This window comes from Labrus bergylta, chromosome 23 (assembly GCF_963930695.1).
Source record: "Labrus bergylta chromosome 23, fLabBer1.1, whole genome shotgun sequence".
NCBI lineage: Eukaryota > Metazoa > Chordata > Actinopteri > Labriformes > Labridae > Labrus > Labrus bergylta.
The window spans coordinates 5,491,525-5,510,587 of record NC_089217.1 but is presented as its reverse complement, the minus strand read 5'-3'; the positions used below and the strand labels follow the sequence as shown (position 1 = coordinate 5,510,587).

The following is a 19,063-nucleotide window of genomic DNA, read 5'->3' as shown; positions in this document are numbered from 1 at the left end:
AAGCTTCAGATTTAATGGTCAGCTGCAGTTTTCTTCAATCAATCAATCAATCAACTAGCTTAATTATAGTATAATTGGACTCCTCTCAGCACCCTCCAGATGTCAGCTGATTCCTCCATATATCTCCGCCTTAATTGGCCCGATTTTTCAAGTGAATGAGGTTTTGCTTGTTTGCGCGCGCGTGAGGCAACCCTGTTCTGACCTTCAGCTGTGGGCCAACAGTTTGCGCTGCTCAGGCGGCAAAGAGAAACCAACTGTCAGCCCCGCTCTGTCCTCTGTCAGGTGTTGACAAGCAGCGTAAACATCGAGCGAGAAGCACGGCGTACCTGAGGGGCAAACAGCCACGATGAATGATTTGAAGAGTCACTCAGACGAGAACATGTTTGACTCTTCCAAACAATCGGTTGAGGACATTAACATCAAGGAGTTTTACCATTTTGAAGCGGCGTCATTCACTGTTGCAGTTGTGCGCCTTGACGCGGGTTAGATGGAATATGGAGGCATGATTACATGACAAGAGTGTTTTTGATTGGCTACAGTTTCATCAGCTCTCCAATTAACCAAGTTCAATAGCAGGTGCTTTTTGGTGGGTTGATGTAGGGATGTAACGGTATCAAAATATAAAGCATTTATTAAATTCAAAGGACAATCTTCACATTATTTGGATTGTTTTGCACACAGATCTGTTGATACTAGAATAAGATGAACCGTTTCTTTCGTATTTCTGTGCTGAGAGCAGTCAGGCTGTCTGTCTTGGGCTGCCCTGGTTTCTCAATGGCCCCTTACAAGTCAGCTGATCGCAGATACAGCCTTTTGATTAGTCCACAGACCAAAACAGGGTGGCAGCGTCTATCTAGCCATGGGAGCCATCAACAGAAATTACACTATTTCGTTCAAGGAACAGTCTTAGAAAATCCACTGATCTACTCAGTGGGATAGGGAAGCCCCTGGATGTTGCAGAAATGCACTGGGAAGCTGCCAGTCTCACAAAGCGAGTGGATTTTAAAGTATCTGCTCTGCTCCATTGCAGCTGAAACAAAACTATACTTTTTGCCCAGAAGACCTATCATTCCATACCATGATAGGTCCATGAGAGTATTGAGACACTTAATGATACCATTACATCCCTAGTAATTACACATGAGGAGTGCAGACACTAATTTCCCACTAGGGGAGAATGTTGTGTTCCTGGCCTATCCTTTCTGCCCCCTTTGTGAAATAACAACACAATGGGGAAAAGCCCATTCCCACAAACACACTGACGCACACACTTATTGTAAACCAGTGGAGTGCTGCCCTCAAGGCATATCTTTGTCAGTACACAGAAAAAAATCATTAAAGTGGAACAAATGTGTCCTCAGCAGCAAATCAGCCTCAGTGGAAGGTGCTCTATTTACAAACACCAGGGCGGTATTAAATTATACAGAAAGTGACACTCCTGTTTGGTCCACCAGTGGTTCTGGATGAGCCTCTTGATGTGTGTTGAAAGCCAAAACAGGCTCTACAAACTTGTTTGGTTGGTAAAATGTGCTTTTGATGTGACTGTGTCCCTGAGAATCAGAGCCCAATGCCGACAGAGCTAGGTCTGTAATTTCTCTGAAGTGTGTTTTTTCTTTCTCGCTTTGCCTGACATGATCCTATTTTGAATGGTCCTCCGTGGTAATAAGGTCATTTGTCTTGTGCAAAGGAGAGAGGGGCGGGATCTATAGTTGTCATAGTCGGAGCTGGAGATAAATGTGAGAGGCTAAGATGTGCCAGGGAAAATACTTTATCTAGTAGACCCTCTGCTCTCTCAGCGTGTAGGGAAAAAAAAATCATCTTTGTCTAAAAGAAAAAGCCTGCAATTATAAACATGGATGTCTTTTATTGAGACTGGTTATTGATGTTTCTGATGACAATGTGCATCCTGCATCCACCGTTTATTGAAAATTGTAATAAAAACAAGTCTATTGATGTTCTCCAAGCTCTTTTGTGAAGAACAGTTTATCCCTGTTTAAGACTCTCTTTGAAAAGTAGATTTAAGAATGCTTTCAACATTTTCTTTTCTTTGTTCAGTTCATGAGAACCGTGGTTATAACTTCCAGTCTTATTTATAGTTAATGTTGGCTGGTGTCAGTCAAATGCAAAAGAGGAGATATGGGGAAAAGAGTTGAAAATGGAGCCAATGAAGCAAGGACTCAACCTTTGACTATAAGACGCTCACTCAAACCACTAAGCAAAAAATGGTGCTCCACATTCATTCATTGTTAAACCACTTGAGGATATGACTTTTATGCCTGCTTGTTGCTATTCTGGCCCTACAACACTCAATTATCTGGATCTTTTGAGGTATTGATGGATCAAAGTCACATCTATGTGTCCCATAGAAAATGTAAACCTTTGTACATTTGAATGCATCATGTATAAATAAAACTGACTCCACACTTTTACTTTTATGAGAAAAGCTGAGCAACCCAAGAACCAGCACACGACAAAGACTTGAACCCCCCTTATATCTTTGGCGCCCCCCAAAGGAGGGGCCCAGACCCCGGGTTGGGAACTAAGGCCACAAATCGTTCACTTTCATATATTAGCGGGGTACAGGCAGGCTTATGCTTCTGATTTGGAAAACAAAATGAGTGAAAAATGAAAAACTGCTCAATCAGAAAGTTTAAAAAAAAAGGTTAAATCTGTAGAGTTTAAAGATCCATGTATTTCCGCACTTCCCTTGGTAAGTTAACTGAAGTGGTCCACAAGCAGATAGGTAAGCTTCCTACCTGCCTTGTGTCTTGTCTCATCTTGTTTGTTTCATTATTTTGAAACGAGGTGGAGTTGAAGTCTCGACTAATTATGCTCTCATGCGTGACCTCTTTGTGACTCCAGGGAACATGACATTGAAGAATAAAAAGCATCCAAGTGCTGCATCAGTTTCAGTCAGTGTCTGGAAGTTAATTTCCAAATGAGGGTACAAGAAGTGCTGATAGTATACAGACTGACAAAAGCTGTTCCATAACCTGGCAGTCACTTGGCTGGTTGTTTGTGTGCAAAGAGTCGGTGGGATTTTGAATTACTTTCCTATTTGGGGTATTTCAGATGCAGAACGAGGTCCTTGATGCGGATCGAGGGTTTTGATCTGCATCCTTAGGTGTGAAAGTGCCCTACATCTCAATTAGACTTGAGCAGGAAAAACAACAAAATTTCACCCCCCAAAAAAGAGGCTTCCTGTGCTTCTGCATCCTCCACTATGTACTGTAAAAGTCAATAACGCTTTCCTTTTAACTGTGAATGCTTCTTCTCCTCTATGGACTACTAATGGCACATGTTTCAAAGAAAATGGATTAATCAGCCCCTGCTTCTTAAACCTCCTCCATCAGTCTTGTTAAGCCCCCTCTTCCTTGCCCAAGCATGTTGTTATAGTTCTGAATCGACCCACCAAGGTGCGACGTCGCCTCGGCAACAAAGAAGATCTCACCCCGTCATGCAGACACAAACTCCCCACTGCTGTGTTTCATGTTATAATTTTTTTTTCTTCGGATTGGGCAGTAATGAATGTTTTCACAGCTATAGTGGGAATCCGATTATCATACGGGGATCAGTCGTCATGGAAACCGAGGAATGTGCATGGTGTTAAACCATCCCTTACACATCTTAGAACATTGGGAATTAGTGTGAAAATACAGCTCCCTTAAAATAAGACGTGACACATTCCTTCTCATGTATTAGGCACATTATGAAGCATTGGATGTTTTGTTTGCATAGCACTCCATGTTCGGTTTGAGTACTACCTGTGCTTTTTAGAAACATTACTCGGACCTAAGATGTAATATAAGTAATGCATACATAAACACAAAGCATCAAGTATTCCATACCAATGTCCACTTGTTAACTAAGGATTACTCTTTATTAAAATGGTCAGAGGGATTTATTTAAATCCTTTGGAGCCTTCAAAAAGCCTGAAGGCTCAAAAAGATATTTCCCGGCTGGGTGTGTGAGAGAAGGTAATGTAGACCCTGAATTGGCTCAAAAGTGTAAATTCCAAATTAAAAAAAGTAAACAGTAATAAGAAAAATTAAAGATTACATTTAAATTCTGTCTTCTTTCCAACAGCCTGGAGGTGGAAACGACAGCGTGCCAGACTCTCTTTGATTATTGTTTTGTGGTGCTGCACTATGCCTGTTAATGTCTGTGGAACATTTGGAGACGAACAAACTGTGGCAGCTGCTGCAGCGAGGACAAACTGCAGGACGCACTACAAGACCCATTCATGTTAGGGAACCTTGGTCTATTTCAGCCACATGTTTGCTAATTCGCCAAAGAGGGAAATAAATCTGCTTCCTATTGAGCAGATTTGAGACAAATTGGGAGGAAATCTAAACAGCTGCTAAAAAAAAAAAAAAAAAAAAAAAAAAAAAACGCAGTTAGCTTGCACACAACATAAGTTCATTTATCTTTTGGCAGAATTATTCCCAATTAAGAATGAGTAAAATCATGAGCGTGTGGGTACTCGTCGCTCAGGTAACTAAGGACACAGAATGTTGTCAGATGATCATCTTAGAGAAATATATTTTAGGAACAGATTGCCTGGATGTTACAGCTGAATGTTTGGTAGGTAGAAAGATTTACCAAATTAGTATTTCTGATTCTGATAGCAAATAAAACAGATGATAAAAGTGCTGACTGCCATATGTTGTGCATTCTTTTTAGATATATTACTAATGATATTCTTTTGTATCTCAAATTAAATGTTTCAACATTTGTTATTTGTTTTAAAAGGAAGAAAATTGCGATAGATGAAGCTATCCAATCGTAACACTTGTTGTATTGCAATACTTCAAAAATGGCAATACAAATCTGATAAACACCCAAGAATTGTGATCAAATAACAAATAAATGGGGACAAACAACATATAGTCCCAGCCCGACAAAGTACCACTAGTATAGATTTGTGTACTGTGTTATGATAATTGTAAACAATCAGCAGAATGATCAAAACTGAAAATGATGATGCCCTGTCTTCCACCAACAGAGGATTATTAAAGCCAACACCACACCAGCAGAGTTAATACCATGAATCATCAGAGGTCATTCATTGAGAGCAGTGTGATCCTCTGCCATGTTTTGTTGAAATGCATCACAGCCTCGACCCTGAACCCTCGACTCCATCCGCCTCGCACAGCGCTGCCTTGAGCTCCCAACTCACTCTGTATAAACACAACCACGCACAATATGCCCCCATGCACAACAAAAGACATGACTGGGAGCGCTGTCACCACTCATCATGCTGACACAAAGCAGGATGCGGCTCTGATACTGTGCGAGTGGTGTAATAATGCACACGCGGATATGATCTGGGATTTTCTGGAGGCCCGGGGACGAACAGATAGGCCAGGTTGAAGAGGATCAATGCAGGAATCAATACTGGGGTGCCCGTCGAGTGTTAGAAAGCAGCAAAGGAGCATTTTTAAGAGCTAAATGAGCTGACAGAGAGGCTCCTTGACCAGCAGCGGTGATCCACCTTGCGGACCTTGTGAAATCTGCTAATGCAGATTAAAACAACTCAAGAGGACGAGACAAATCACAGCTGCATCCATGGAGCGTTTCAGAGTGTGTTACTCTCTGCCATTTCTTTGAGCAACATTCCTTGTAGAGAGATAAAAGAAAAACAGATGTGTGGATGAATATGTATATTGGGAGGGTTAGTGCCACACACAGGGAATTCAGAGGTCTGATTCCCTCCTCAGTGCCAGTCAAGCTTACTAGTGCGTGATGCAGGCCGGAGTGATTGGCGGGCCAGAGGGGAAAAGGCAGGTGGGGTGAGAGACGTGCACAGGAGAGAACCTGAGGAGAGACACTGTCACCGATCTGACTGGTGCATTCAGAAAGAAAGAAAAAGTTCCTGGAGGGCATAATCGGCCCACTAAAAGCTCTTAAACCTTCAGCTGCAGCCGCTCTGACACTTTTCTACTTTGGTCCAGCAGAGCAGAGAATAACATGAGTGACATCTCGTTGTAGTTTCCAATTACAGGAGCCACTGTAAACACTCAAACACTGTTTTTTTTTTCTCTTATCAATGTCTGATTTGACTTATTATTATTTTTTAAATGTCCCTGTCACTTTTAATACGAGCACTTTTTCCATTATTGTTAGCCAAACAGATGTAAATAATGTGATTATATGTGAATCAGTATGCTGGACACTGCAGCAATCTCAATATTCTGGACTGGAGCCATTTGAATATTAGACACAACAACAATTTGGGCAAAACTGATAAATATGTATTAATTTAACTCTGTGACACCCAAATCAAATCAACAGCGAATGGAGTTACTAACTCTCAGATATGTGCAACAGAGAGTCATCTGTAGATGACAGTTTAATCCTTTAAGATTATTGAACTGTCATGTTCTTATAAAGATATTCAGCATAATAAAAGGCCAAAAAGCCCAAACTCAACAATCAGCTAGTCCATCTCAGATCCTTTTCACTCACAAATATACACTTCAATCATTTCCTCTTAGACTTTGACTCAAACTGTAGCTGCTGGCACGGGTTCAGGGTAGGGCTGGGCGATATGGACCAAAACTCATACCTCGATATGTTTTCGCTGAATGGCGATACTCGATATATATCGATATTAACATTAGTTGCACAAGTTCAACATGTACATGAAAACAAACTACCTGTTTGTGAAATCAATACATTTTCTGCATAACAAAATAAACACAGTTGTGTGCTTTGTTATCCATTTAGGGAGAGACAGTGAGATGAGAAATAGGTGAACTGGCAGCTCTACAGAAGAAACATAAACGTTATTTTAATGCAACATGAACTATATTGATATTAACGATATTGTCCTACCCTATATCTGGATTGAAAATATATCGATATATCTTAAAAACTTGATATATTTCCCAGCCCTAGTTCAGGGGACTACTTTCAGCTGTGGATGGATACAAACTGATGTGCTTAAGTGAAAATGAAACAATGAAACAATAACCGCTCTGCTTTTAAATGTTCTGATGCAACAGGATGCAGACCACCAGCGTGTAGTTAAAGATGGTAATCGGCTCGTTAGTGAGATTTACCCTTTAAAAGCCCTAAAACAGCTTATCTTTGTTCCGGCACTCCCTCCCTAAAGACATTTCAGTCCCAAGGGGGAACTTTAACCCTGCAATGACTATTGATGAAAATTACAGAGTATTCAGTGAATGTCACACTCAAGTCACTGTAATCCAGCAGCGTGTTCTCCGAGTGAGCTGCCCTCTCTCTCTCTCTCTCTCTCTCTCTCTCCCTCTCACTCACACACGCTGCATCCTGGGTAATTTGTTTCTCCGGGGGGTTTATCATATCAGGAGCAGGAGAGGTTATTCATACTGACAGTTATGGAATAGAAGAGAGAAAAGATGATGGGCTGCGTTTGGTGAGGGAGAAAGGATGAAGAGAGAAGAAGTAGGGATACATTATTAAAAGAATTAGAAATATTTTTATACTTCTGAAAGTTTTGTCGTTCTGAAACAGTAACTTGGTAAACAACACCTCCCTCTGCTTTGCCAAACAACCTTCCCCTATGGTTTGTACTTTCCTTTGTACAAGCCCACAGCCTTGGAGGAGTTGATACAGACTGTTTAACATGATATGTCACAGGATTTTATGCCAAGCCGGTCTCAGGTTATAGACTCAATCATAGATGGGTGGATTTTGTTCATTTGGCTTCAAATGTTCAGGAACAACGCATTCCTCCCCACAAAAAAATAAAAAAATAAAAAAAATCAGTCACGACTTTTGGCAGTGGGTGAAGGTGACGACGGATGAATAATGCATGAGCTCAATGTGCTGCCGTTAATCACAGTGATCTCACACGTTGCTATGTCTCCCCCCCCAAAGCACACACACACACACACACACACACCTCCACTATCTTCCGCTGATGCTAGAGAAGGTAATGTGGAATCGGATGGAGACATTATAGCAGGAAACAAGGATTTTGCACCTCATTACTGAGATAAATTCATCCATTTGTGATGGGTTTTTTTTTTTTTCAGGTTGGCGCAACATAACCTACAAAGTTTGAGTTTTTAGATACGTCAGAAAACAAAAAACACTTCCCCGACTTGGTTCATAACATCACACAGCTCAGGTATTTTTACTCCCTTCTCAAAGCATTATGTCTGGATTCATTTGAATGCTACCTTTAAGATACTTGGAGACTGCTCGGTGTCCATTTTTATGTCCCGTTTGCAATGTCAGGCTCAGATAGGTACCACACTTTCTCCATTGGAAATGTACTACCAGGCCAGCATTATGTTTCAGCAGCCGATCATTCATCCTTCATCTCCAATTAGTTACGATCCAGATATGAAGAGATATGCTTATTTTTAAATTTAAATTGGCATGTTTAGGCCGAGAGAATGCTGACACGACCAGTAAAAAGGAGATAATGAAGCTTTGTCAAGTCTGTCTGCAAGCCCAAAATAAAGCTTGTTTTACATTTCTTGTTGAATGAACTTCTGATCAACCATTTCTTTGTGCAATCTCAGAATGTATCACACATGATGGAAATTTGGTACTCCACTTGGGGTTTCTTTAAGACATCATTTTCAAAATGTGTCCTTACTTTCCTTAATTACGATATGGATATTTGCCCAAGTGTGTTCCGTGTCTCGTATTTGGATGTTTGAGTTGGCTTTGAGTTTAATTGTAACTTTGAGAGAGAACATAAAGAAACAGAGTGAGAAAAAAAAAGTCAGTCATCAATATTCATATCAGTCCGACTGGATGTTTTTTCTTCAGTTTCTCTGCTCACTTCATGCTGGCTTGCTGAAAATGGTCACAATGCATGTGCATTTTCAGGGGGATTGGAGAGAACTATCCCAATGGAAATGAAAAAGCCACTGATTGCATTCTACCTGGCATTTCAAACTTGGCTTTTGTGCGACTCTTCACAAAATGAATGCAAAGGAAAGCTGAATTTTCACTTTCACAGAAGCCTTTTCTGAACGACCCACTTGCCTCTCTGTACTTCCACTCAGCTGGAAGAGGGAGAAACTTGCAAAAGCTCTGAAATTCTTTTTTTGGCCCTCAACCTCGCGATCATGAAGACATAAATCCCATTTTTGCACATGAATACAGCCTTGGTTTGCTTTCATTCATGGCTGTGCACTAGGACTGTAAGCCCAGTGATACACATCTGTAATGGGATCTTTTCTCCCCATAGTGGACCTTATTGATGGGGGAGCTGATAATACACTCCCAAGTGGACATCTAAGATCAGTGATTAACCTCCATTTACGGCAGCTGGCTCTCCTGCAGGGCATGTGGACGCATCAGAGGAGAGGGTTTGGAGAAAGCGTCTGATTTGAAGATAACCTCTTTCCTTTTTCCTTTCGTCAAGAACCTTTTAACATGATAAATCCTTTAATTGCACTAAACTGAGATTGACTGCAAGGTTACTGGGAGATGGTGACATCAGTGAGCCTGGTAAACAGGAAAAGGAAGCCACTGGAAATCATTTTTTTTCTCCAACACAGGTGCAGTGTGAGCCCAAGGACAAAGACAGTGTTGTGTTCTTGTTGTATCTATAAGGACGTTACATTTTTTTTGTTATTGTAGTTTAAATGTGTTTGTGGTGTGAACCTCTTCAGTTTCTCTTTACCTGGTTTTACCTTTCGCATACTGACTGCTGAAGAAACAGCACTGTCTCTATGCTGTCAGCTCTGCCCCCCCCCCTCCCCCTCTCTCTGTAAACAGAGGTCTCTGGTGAATATGCAGCCTTCTGTGGAGTCACAGATGTAGTGATAAAAAGTCGCTTTTCTTTTACGCTCAGTTCTCAGCAGACAGGGAACGCCTGATTTACGCGGCGCGGTGACAAGGACGACAGCTGCAGCCTGCAGAGATGGAAAATATATCCTCACCCCACCCTTTTTCTTTCATCCCAATCTTCATTTTAAGTCCGATTCACATCACCTCTCTCTTCATGTGCCCCACCTCCTGCCGTCACTGCTGCCTGACATCCAAGCTAGAGGGTTTATTGATGCGAGTAGAAGAGGAGCAGACCACCTTCCAGAGGTGGCAGCAGCCTCTGTGGTCAGGTGAACTCTTTCCTGCCCTGTCTGCTTGACACGAGAAAATTAACTTGTGGTTGCAACCAGTCTGAATGCTTTCTAGCCTGCCATATGTGCCTGTGTTCTCACTGGGACAGTGTCCAGTTTATTAGCACTGGCCAACACAGAGACAAGGTCATCCCAGAGGAGGGAAAACTGGACCAGACTGAGGGCTGCATATTGTGATTATTTGTCAGGGATAAGGCTGCAACTAACGACTGTTTTGGTAGTCAGCGATTATTGAAACAAATATGTAGTGGTTTGATTTAGCTATTAGCCTCTAAATTTAACCTAATTCTTTCAAACTCAAAATATGCCATTAAAGATTTGAATTGAAGCCATACACTAACAGTATTGCAAGGATGATTTAGTTTTGATCTGCAACGGGGTTACTATGATAACATTGGAAGAGTTTGCTCCATTGTGTAATGCTAGGAGTGGAGATGAGAAGGTGAGAGAAATATGAAGTGTTCGAAGGTGAATGTTTTATTTTTTTTTTTAAAGATTGACAGAGAAAAACCTAAAACCTCTTGTTGTGCAAAAAGAAAAACAGCTGCACCCTGAACTTAAAAGCTGGAAACCAGCAAACGTACATTTTAGCTTGCAAAATGGCAAGAACGGTTCATGGATTATGGAAGATAATTGGTGATTCATTTGACATAAATCATTAATTTGTCACAGCTCTAATTAAGGCAAGCTACAGTAAGTGTAATGACGTTGACCACTGCGGAGGAAGAGAAGAAAGTCCCAGGCAAAGGGTGGGAACTAAAGGCACGGACGCCTCCCTGTTCACGACACCATTCAGCCTAACAAACACAGCCGCACGTGAATCGTCTGCTTCTCTGGTTAATAACACACCAGTGGAGAACACTTAACTCATGCCTATTCAATTATGCTAATGCATACATATACAAATGACCCGGGTTGGTTATTAGCTGGCTCAATTAGGGGACATGTGTGAGGGGCTTGAGAATAGATAGGGAGGGAGAGAGAGAGAGAGAGAAAGAGAGAGAGAGAGGAGTGACGGGTAGTTTGCTGTTCACTGGTGACTACAGAAGCCTCGGGGCGAGACTTGAGCGGCTTTTATTGTTTCTGTCGGGTGTGTTGGTTGGAGATTGGGGGGTGGGGGGGGGGGCTATGCTTGGAGGACGTGCAGCAAGGCACAAAATCGATGTCATGCTGAGTCCATGAGTGCATATTCCTGTGGACCTGCTAAGTAGAATTGCATGGACAGTAGACGCTCGCATCTTTCCAGCTCTTCTTAGTGACTCTCTTCCCTGTGAAGTCCGTCAGGGCTTCATCTAACGGCACACGTTTTCACGTCTGATATCTCACCTTCAAAGATGATGTCAAATATGCCTCATTAATTCATGAGACTTGAGTCATTTTGCAACCTGCTACAGAACAAAAAGACCTTGATATTGTACGAACGTCATTATATCTTTAGTGCACCTAAGAATCTAGTTATGGAGTATGGTTTTAAATGCTTTGCACGTATGCATAGTAAAACCGTGCATTACAATCAATAAAATGGATCGACAAAGCCATAACTGACTCGTACGTTTATTACAGCCACAGTGGATTAATGACAGTGATTTACAATGTGATGTGAAGCATGTTGAGATGGGCCACCTTGGTTGTGATACAGGGCAGAGCGAAGGTGCATAGATAGAGGCTTACTGTCACAATTTGCGGTCATGTCGCCAATGCAATACGCTGATGTGTAATGTTGCCAAGGAACAGCTTCTAACTCTAGAGTTGGCTTTGGACAGCCTGAGGGATGTTTTTCACTTCTTTGGGAGAAAGTTGTGTTTTCAGTGATATTTGTTTATGGAATAAACAGTGACAGATGTTGGGATTATATACAAAAAAAAAAAATACAGGTCAGCTTCGCCCACTTGATCAAAGGGTGCTTTTTCCTTAAATTGATCGCAGTAGCCTCTCTGAAGTCTGAGCCTAGGGGCTGCGTATCTGAGCTCTGTTTTTCAGTCGCATGCTCACACATTCTCCTGTCAATATCTTGGAAGCTTCTGCTTTTGAAGACCAATCGATGAGCTTCCTCTCTGTCTTATTGGGAAAAACTAAATTCAGATATGATGCTCTATGACACCATATTTCTCGGCTCCTTGACCGTTGTTCAATGACTCTTCTGCATCGATATCCATTCTCTTAAAAGTAGCGTTTTTTTTGTAGATTTTTGTTGCTTATCTATCTTTATGGGGTTTTTTTTGGGTTGCTTTTGTGTTCATTCGTCTGTAAATCATTATACAACACCAACCTGTTTCTTCAGTTGCTTGTCAAACCCTTTAATTAGCTTTACAGCTTCTGTCTGAATACATTTGATTGGTCGATAACAAACTAAGCTTTAGTAAAGTGAATCCTGAGCAGCCCTGAATGCGAGCCAACAAAGATTTAATGCTTCAGTGATCTACACGCACAGTTGCAAAGACGCTCACTCCCTGTTTGTGAGCTTTGCATATTTGGAAACTGTGATTATTTACCCAGGCTACCTGGTTAAGTACCGAACACAGCTGGCCCTGGACTCAACTGACAGCCAGTGTTGGTTAGCAAACAGGAGCAGATTAAAGCTGGTAAATATTCAAACACTGCTGTTCCTGCTCCTCAGCAAGAGCGCCGTCTGAAACCTTAATGTAAAATCTGTCACTTCTCACATTATATTAAATCGTCTGATCGTCTTATGAATAATCTTTACAAGCAATAATATGTATCATGCTGCTCTCTGACTATCTGAGCATTTCATTATTCTTGCCATCAATCCGAGAGACTCTGTTTCTGTAGGATGCTTGACTACATGTGCTGAAGGAGCTGTCCACATGAGGTGGTGCTGATTTTTTTTTTTTTTTAAACCCTCCTCTGTTCGCGCACCTTTAGTCCAGGAGCGCTGTCCATGGTTCTGGATCAGTGCTGCATGGCCTTAGCATAAAGGGAGAACAAAAAAATGTGTTTTTTTTTTTCTGGCTGGGTAGCAGGGTGGAGCAGCTTGGACTTGATATCTGCCTGATCTGTCTGAAAGAGGCAAACAAGCCCAAGTCTCAGCAGGCAGGCAGGCAGGACTCCACACCCTGCTTGCTGTCACATGTGACAGTGTCATCTACAAATCGACGGAGGGGCTTCAGGCATGAATACATCCCTTGGATACAAAACATGACTGCAGTTGGGGCTAGATAGGAGGAGGAACATTACCTCTCTGAAGAAGCCTGATCTCAGTTATTTTGCTGAATTGTTTGAATTTCTCATTGCGCGTGTGCAGTTTTTCAGCGACCAAAAGCCTTTCTTGTTGTTTCTTTTTGTTTTAAAAAACCAATGCCTTTTTCATTTCTTTTTTCTTCACACAAACACATTGTAAATATTCATCCTGAACGACTGATCCCTGCACATGTGGGGCTGACCTCTCTCTGGCTCTCCTTTTTTTCCCTTCACATCCTGTCTTTCCCTGGAGTAGAAAAGCCGGCCAACAAGAGTGGACAAGGCAATGAGTCACAGAGGGAGAGCAGGGCTGCGTCCAGTGGACCGAAAGGAGCTGCCGCCTGGCGCTCTAGGCAGGAAAAGCTGGAGGGGCCGTGGATGGAGGGAATGGGTCAGAACTGTTGCTCACACCAACACACAGGAAAGGCATGTATAAAAAAAAAAACTTTTTTAGGGTAGAAATGTAACAGATTATAACCCAAGAAAGTACAATATTCCCATCCTCTATCACTCTGTATCCCTTTGCTTACGATTTAGGAGATAATGAATTACTCCCACTACCTAAACATGCACTGTGACATTGCAAGGTTGTGTGAAGGTCAGCCAAGATCTTCATCAAACTCAAGCTGAGCTGTGTTCAAGCTTCATAATGGTGTGGAACAGTAAGTGTCTCACAGCTGGTGGATGAACAAAAACCCCGTGTGAATGGGATGTATGAATGAGAGCTGGAGACACTCATTAACTATTGATGTTATGGGAGATCTCACAGCTGGATACACAGCACACAGCGTGGATTCACGCGCATGCAGAACTGTTGTCGGAATATAAGCCAACATTTCTCAAGAAAAGGATTTTCAATTGTGCTCCCAGGGAATAAATCATTTAGATAGTTTCCATAAAACGGCTGCAGATTAGACACATAAATCCAAAACTAACAATGGCGTGAATACAAAAGGTGAGCAGAGTGTTCACTATGGGACGCACAAATCCATTTCTCCAAAGAGCAGCGTGCGTGAAAAGGGATTTATTGGACCTTGTAGTGGAAGAAAAGCTTTGGAAGGTGATGGAAAAATGAAGTCAAAAATGAGAAAATCTGAATTAGTCCTGTGCTTGAAAAGACTGCCGGCTTTCAAGGCTTGTTCCAGCACGAGACAATGGAATCAAATAGACGGTGGGGCCATTTGAAGCCGCTACAATCTACCTACCTTTACCTCTTTCATGTTTCTAAATGAGAGAAGAAGAAAATAAATAAAAGAGCAAATGTTATTAAGAACAGAGAGGCTTTGTTCAGCCCCCTGGCCCTATAGTCTGTCTTTGTTTAATAGTCTACTGTACGTCAGCATGCATGAATGGACAAAAGGGGATGGAAGGGAAGAGAGATGGAGTTGGTTTCAGCTGAATGCTGGGTAATTAGGGCGAGAGAGAGGAAGGGGGGGGGGGGAGATAAGGAACGTCAAAAAGGGGAAATGACAAAACAGCAGCGGAGAGATTCAATAGCAGAAGAACCTCTTATTGAATGAAGAAGAAAGAGATGATCAAATTACTCAAAATCACACGTCATTCTTCTTTTGTGTGCGGGAATAACTGTCTCGTCCATCTATACTATTGCCATGCTGATCTGAAGCTTGGCCTAAGCCACCACGGGAGTCTGCTGAACCCTGACTGTCACTAATGTGGCAGATCCCTGCCTGTTGTGGAGCCACATCCAGCCAAATGAAACATATGCTCCAAAGCCTCGTGTGTTTTGACTGATGATTTTTATCCTGAAAACGTGTCTTTCTTTGCTTCAAGAGCTCGGACAAGAACATCTGTATGGTGTATTCTCGGAATCTTTTTGGTAGTTTATGTTCATCTTCTGTTTCGGAAATTGATCTCAAAGCTCAATGCTTTTGGCCGCTTTTTTCATTTTTTGCTGATCACTCACATCTAACATTTCAGCTAGAGAACAAGAATGAAACGTGCATTGCAGAAACTTCCCCATTAAAAAAAAAAACTACAACAATGTCAAGTTTGTTTTCTAGAGCATCGAATGCCAATTTAAGTTGAGGGGGAAAAAGAAATCAAGAAAGTGAGACAGAACGAAGGCTCCACAAGTCGCTCCAGTTTCTCTTCTTTCTGAATTTGACATTCCCTGACATCTGTCATCCTGGAGGATCACTACGCGTCCTCCTGCTTCACATCGTTCCTCTTTTTCTCTACACGACCTGACTCCTCCGATCACAATACAGTACACTGTCCTGTCGTTATTGCTGACACATGTGCACACACCAAATCCAGCATGTTCTCTCCTTTAGAGGATGTATTTCTCACACGGCAGAGAAAGAGAGCTCTTTAAGATCTTCCACATTTAAAAAAAAAATAAATCCTCTTTATGTGTGATTCTCTTACCTGGCAGCACACTGTCTTCCCCAGGTCCTCTTTACAGTCCCAGGCAGCAGGGGAGGGGGGGGGAGGGGGGGGGATGTTCACACAAGTTCAGGGAGCTCGTTTCTGCGCTTGAAGAAGAAAAGAAGAGAAGAAAAGAAAAGGCTCAAAAAGCAATGTCCTCTTTTTCTTTTCTTTTTCACACGACGGCTCAAGAAGCACTCACGATAACACACTCGAGCACAACAGCTCCGGCAACAAGCAGCACGCTATTCCTTCCCTCTCTCTCTCTCTCTCTCTTTCGCTCCGTCTCTCCATCCGTGACACTCGCCTCTTCTCTCTCCCCGCCCACCTACCTCAGCCCCCTCCCCCGACTTCTCTCTCTCTCCTCTCTCTCTCTCACTCGCTCTTCACATGTCAGGCAAAGTGCACACACTTCCTCTCTTTCCCTCAGCTCACTATTTTCCGACATTTCTCCCCACCCACATGAATCTTCTGCTCCATGAAAACAAATATCAGGTGGAGGGTACTATTAGGTGTGTTTTTCCACATACTTTCACCAGAATGACACTTGAATTCTTCTTAGAATAAATACAAGCACTCCAGAAAACCTTCCAATGAGGCATGTAAATTGAATATTTGCTGTCATTTTGCCAGCTGGTCAAGGGCATTCCCAGAGAAAGTGTATGCTCATGCTCCCGCCTCCGGGAGCTGCCCGGCCTCCCCTCCACTCTCAGACCCTGTCCAGATGTGTCTCTCTGATATCTGAGGGAAAGGAAGGGGGGTGGGGGGGGGGGGGGGGGGGGCAGCAGATGTGAAGGCAAAGAGGAGGACCGGCAGCAAGAAATCTGCCAAGCAGTCGGGTCTCATTTGACAACCCGGATGGAGGCACAGTGAGGCCCGGCAGCAGCTGAGGTGATTGAGGTGTGGATGTTTAATGGCGCTTTATTGGCGTGACATGCGGAAGTAATCAGGCCCACTGCCAGCTTCTGATTCCAGCCATAAGTAGGTGATGATATTCACAACAAACAGACCTTGGTTACATCTTATGATTGATATTAGATCTGGACAGCAAAACAGAAACTATAACCTTGTAAAAGTCTTTTCTCCAATATGGAATTTTCGGTTATTTAAGTGACAGACTGTTGCAACAGATTCCTGAAAAATATGTCCAATCATATCAACCAGTTGAATAAAAGACAACTTAGTGGATTAATTATCAGGCATGTGAGCGCTAGACGTTTTTCTACTCGACTATAAGACATCTGTCTTCTACGCTCATCTGTGAACTGAGAGAGGAAGAAGTCTGCAGCAAACTGTAACTCTGCCTGATACACGACTGCAGGCGTGAGCAGATGTTATATCTGTGTGTGTGTGTGTGTGTGTGTGTGTGTGTGTGTGTGTCTCTAACACACAGTGCATGGTCTGATAAAGCTCAGCGAAGGCACATGGCACTGTTGACAACACACACACACACACACGCACACACACACACACACACACACACACACATATAAAAGCCACCAGACGTACAACAGAGACAGAGGAAAAGCAAACAGGGAGTCTGGGTTAATGATTAGCCACTAACACCCTGCCTGGACACTGCACAGCTTTCTCCTCTGTACATAAGCTTCGGTTCACTGGCTCTGGGTGTATGAGGTGTGTGTGTGTGTGTCTTGTGTCATGTGGCCGTGGGGGAATCGATTCTGGGGGTAAAGCGGTGAGGCCGGAGCGGATTTGTGGCCCAGCAGTCTTATAGTTCAACCCTAACGAGCAGGGGAAGGGTTGCCTCCATGCTGAGCGGTGTAGGTCATCCTCTATGGAGAATCCATGTCAGTCCCTTTAAAGTCAGCTAAAGCTCACATCCTATCTGTGCGGAGGGCATTCACTATCGCAGCTACGGGCTGAAACTGGAACTTTTCCTGTGGCTTAACTCCCTAGCGAGCGAGCATGTCTAATTTACAAGTACGGTTTGTCAAGAGGAAAACTCCATCAGGTACCTTGAAACCATATTTAATAGTTATTTAGGTTATTGAAATCTTACAGAAGTCCTGCTCTGCACTGAGGCTGGTAGTTCATTTCTTATAAAAAGGCTTTAACAATGATGGAAATGTTGCCACCTTCATTAATCTAAAAAAAAAAAAAAACGGCATTGTCGTTTAATTGACGCATGCAAGTGTGAATGGAAAAAAAGACCAAAATCCTGACTGCTTACAAAAAAACAAGACAGAGGGAAAAAACATTAGGAACCATACGAGTCACTGGCTGAGAGAGAAATGATTGAGAACATAATGACCAAATGCTCTTTGAAACGGTGCATTGGCACTTAATTCCACTGAGAGAGCTCTTGAATTTGAGCAAGAGTCAAGTGCTATACTTCAACTTTTCACAAGAAATGGACAAGAGATGTGAACTGAAAAGGCAAAAAAAATAAATAATAAAGGAAATCTTTCAACCAGGAGCCTGTAAGTGGTCGGACATCAAACTGGATGAGCGAGGAAGAAGAAAAAAAGGAGGAAGAAGGATCAACAAGGTGAAAGAGGAATGAAAAGGGCGAATGGCATTTTGAAGAAAAGGGTGGTAAAAAAAAAAAAAAAAAAAAAGGGAAGATGGCTGAACAAAAGGGACAATTTCCCAAATGTCAGAAACATTTGGATGGTCACCATTGAACACTGTAAATCGCTGCTCTCAGCCAGCACAAAGAGAGGACTGAGAAGGAGCAAACTAAACAAACTACGGACCTACTTGCTCATGCATGTTAAGCAACACATTACATTACACTCTCATAGTATTACATTCATGGGGCAGCAATATGAAAAAAACGACCATGTGTTTGTCAGCGGTCTGTTGTAAAGGTAAAAGATTGTGATCGACAGCCTGCAGGAACTGGCAGAGCTCCAACCCTTTGTCCTTCTCAGGAACTGTGAGAAAAATCGCCCCAAATGATTGCCGTGCCTTTGCTCAGTATCTTTATACAGTATGCCACCATCTTTGTTTAAGGGGATAGGGGACTTCTTTCAGATAAAATCTTTCACCTGCATGATGCATGAAAAACAAGGTGACCGCTCACTAATGTATGGGCACCGTATTTCATTGTCTGCATAATTTCCACTTGCTCCTGGGGGGCGGCGGGGGGGCAAGGAATTTCAAATATCACGGTTCAGACTGGAAAACGTATGAAGTTAGTCGGAGTCAGTGATTCTAATTTGCAAACGATAAAGTTGGGCTTCAGAACACCTCTTCAGAAACCAAATGGTGACGTCACTTAGACTACGGCCATGTGTTATACAGTCTATGGTTGTGACTTTGACAGAAAAAAACGTAGGGAGGAAATTAAAAGGTAGCATGTCATACCACCTCATAATTTCCTTCCTAGTATTCTTTGCCGCTTTAAATCATTCATGCGGTGTTGC

The 19,063-nt window shown here is 42.5% G+C and overlaps 1 protein-coding gene across 5 annotated transcripts in view; it reads right to left on the bottom strand.

Annotated features, from left to right (window-relative positions):
• The window catches only part of syt1a (synaptotagmin Ia), a 141,105-nt gene that overhangs the window by 58,247 nt on the left and 63,795 nt on the right, over positions 1–19,063 (bottom strand). For 2 of the 5 annotated variants that reach the window (XM_020647714.2, XM_020647720.2), the window contains exon 4: positions 15,675–15,776. The exons of 2 other annotated variants lie outside the window; for them this stretch is intronic. The gene's annotated coding sequence lies outside the window, so the exon portion shown is untranslated. Of the gene's footprint in view, positions 1–15,674; positions 15,782–19,063 lie in introns of all 5 variants that reach the window. One more of the 5 variants, XM_020647715.2, reaches the window with a different exon arrangement.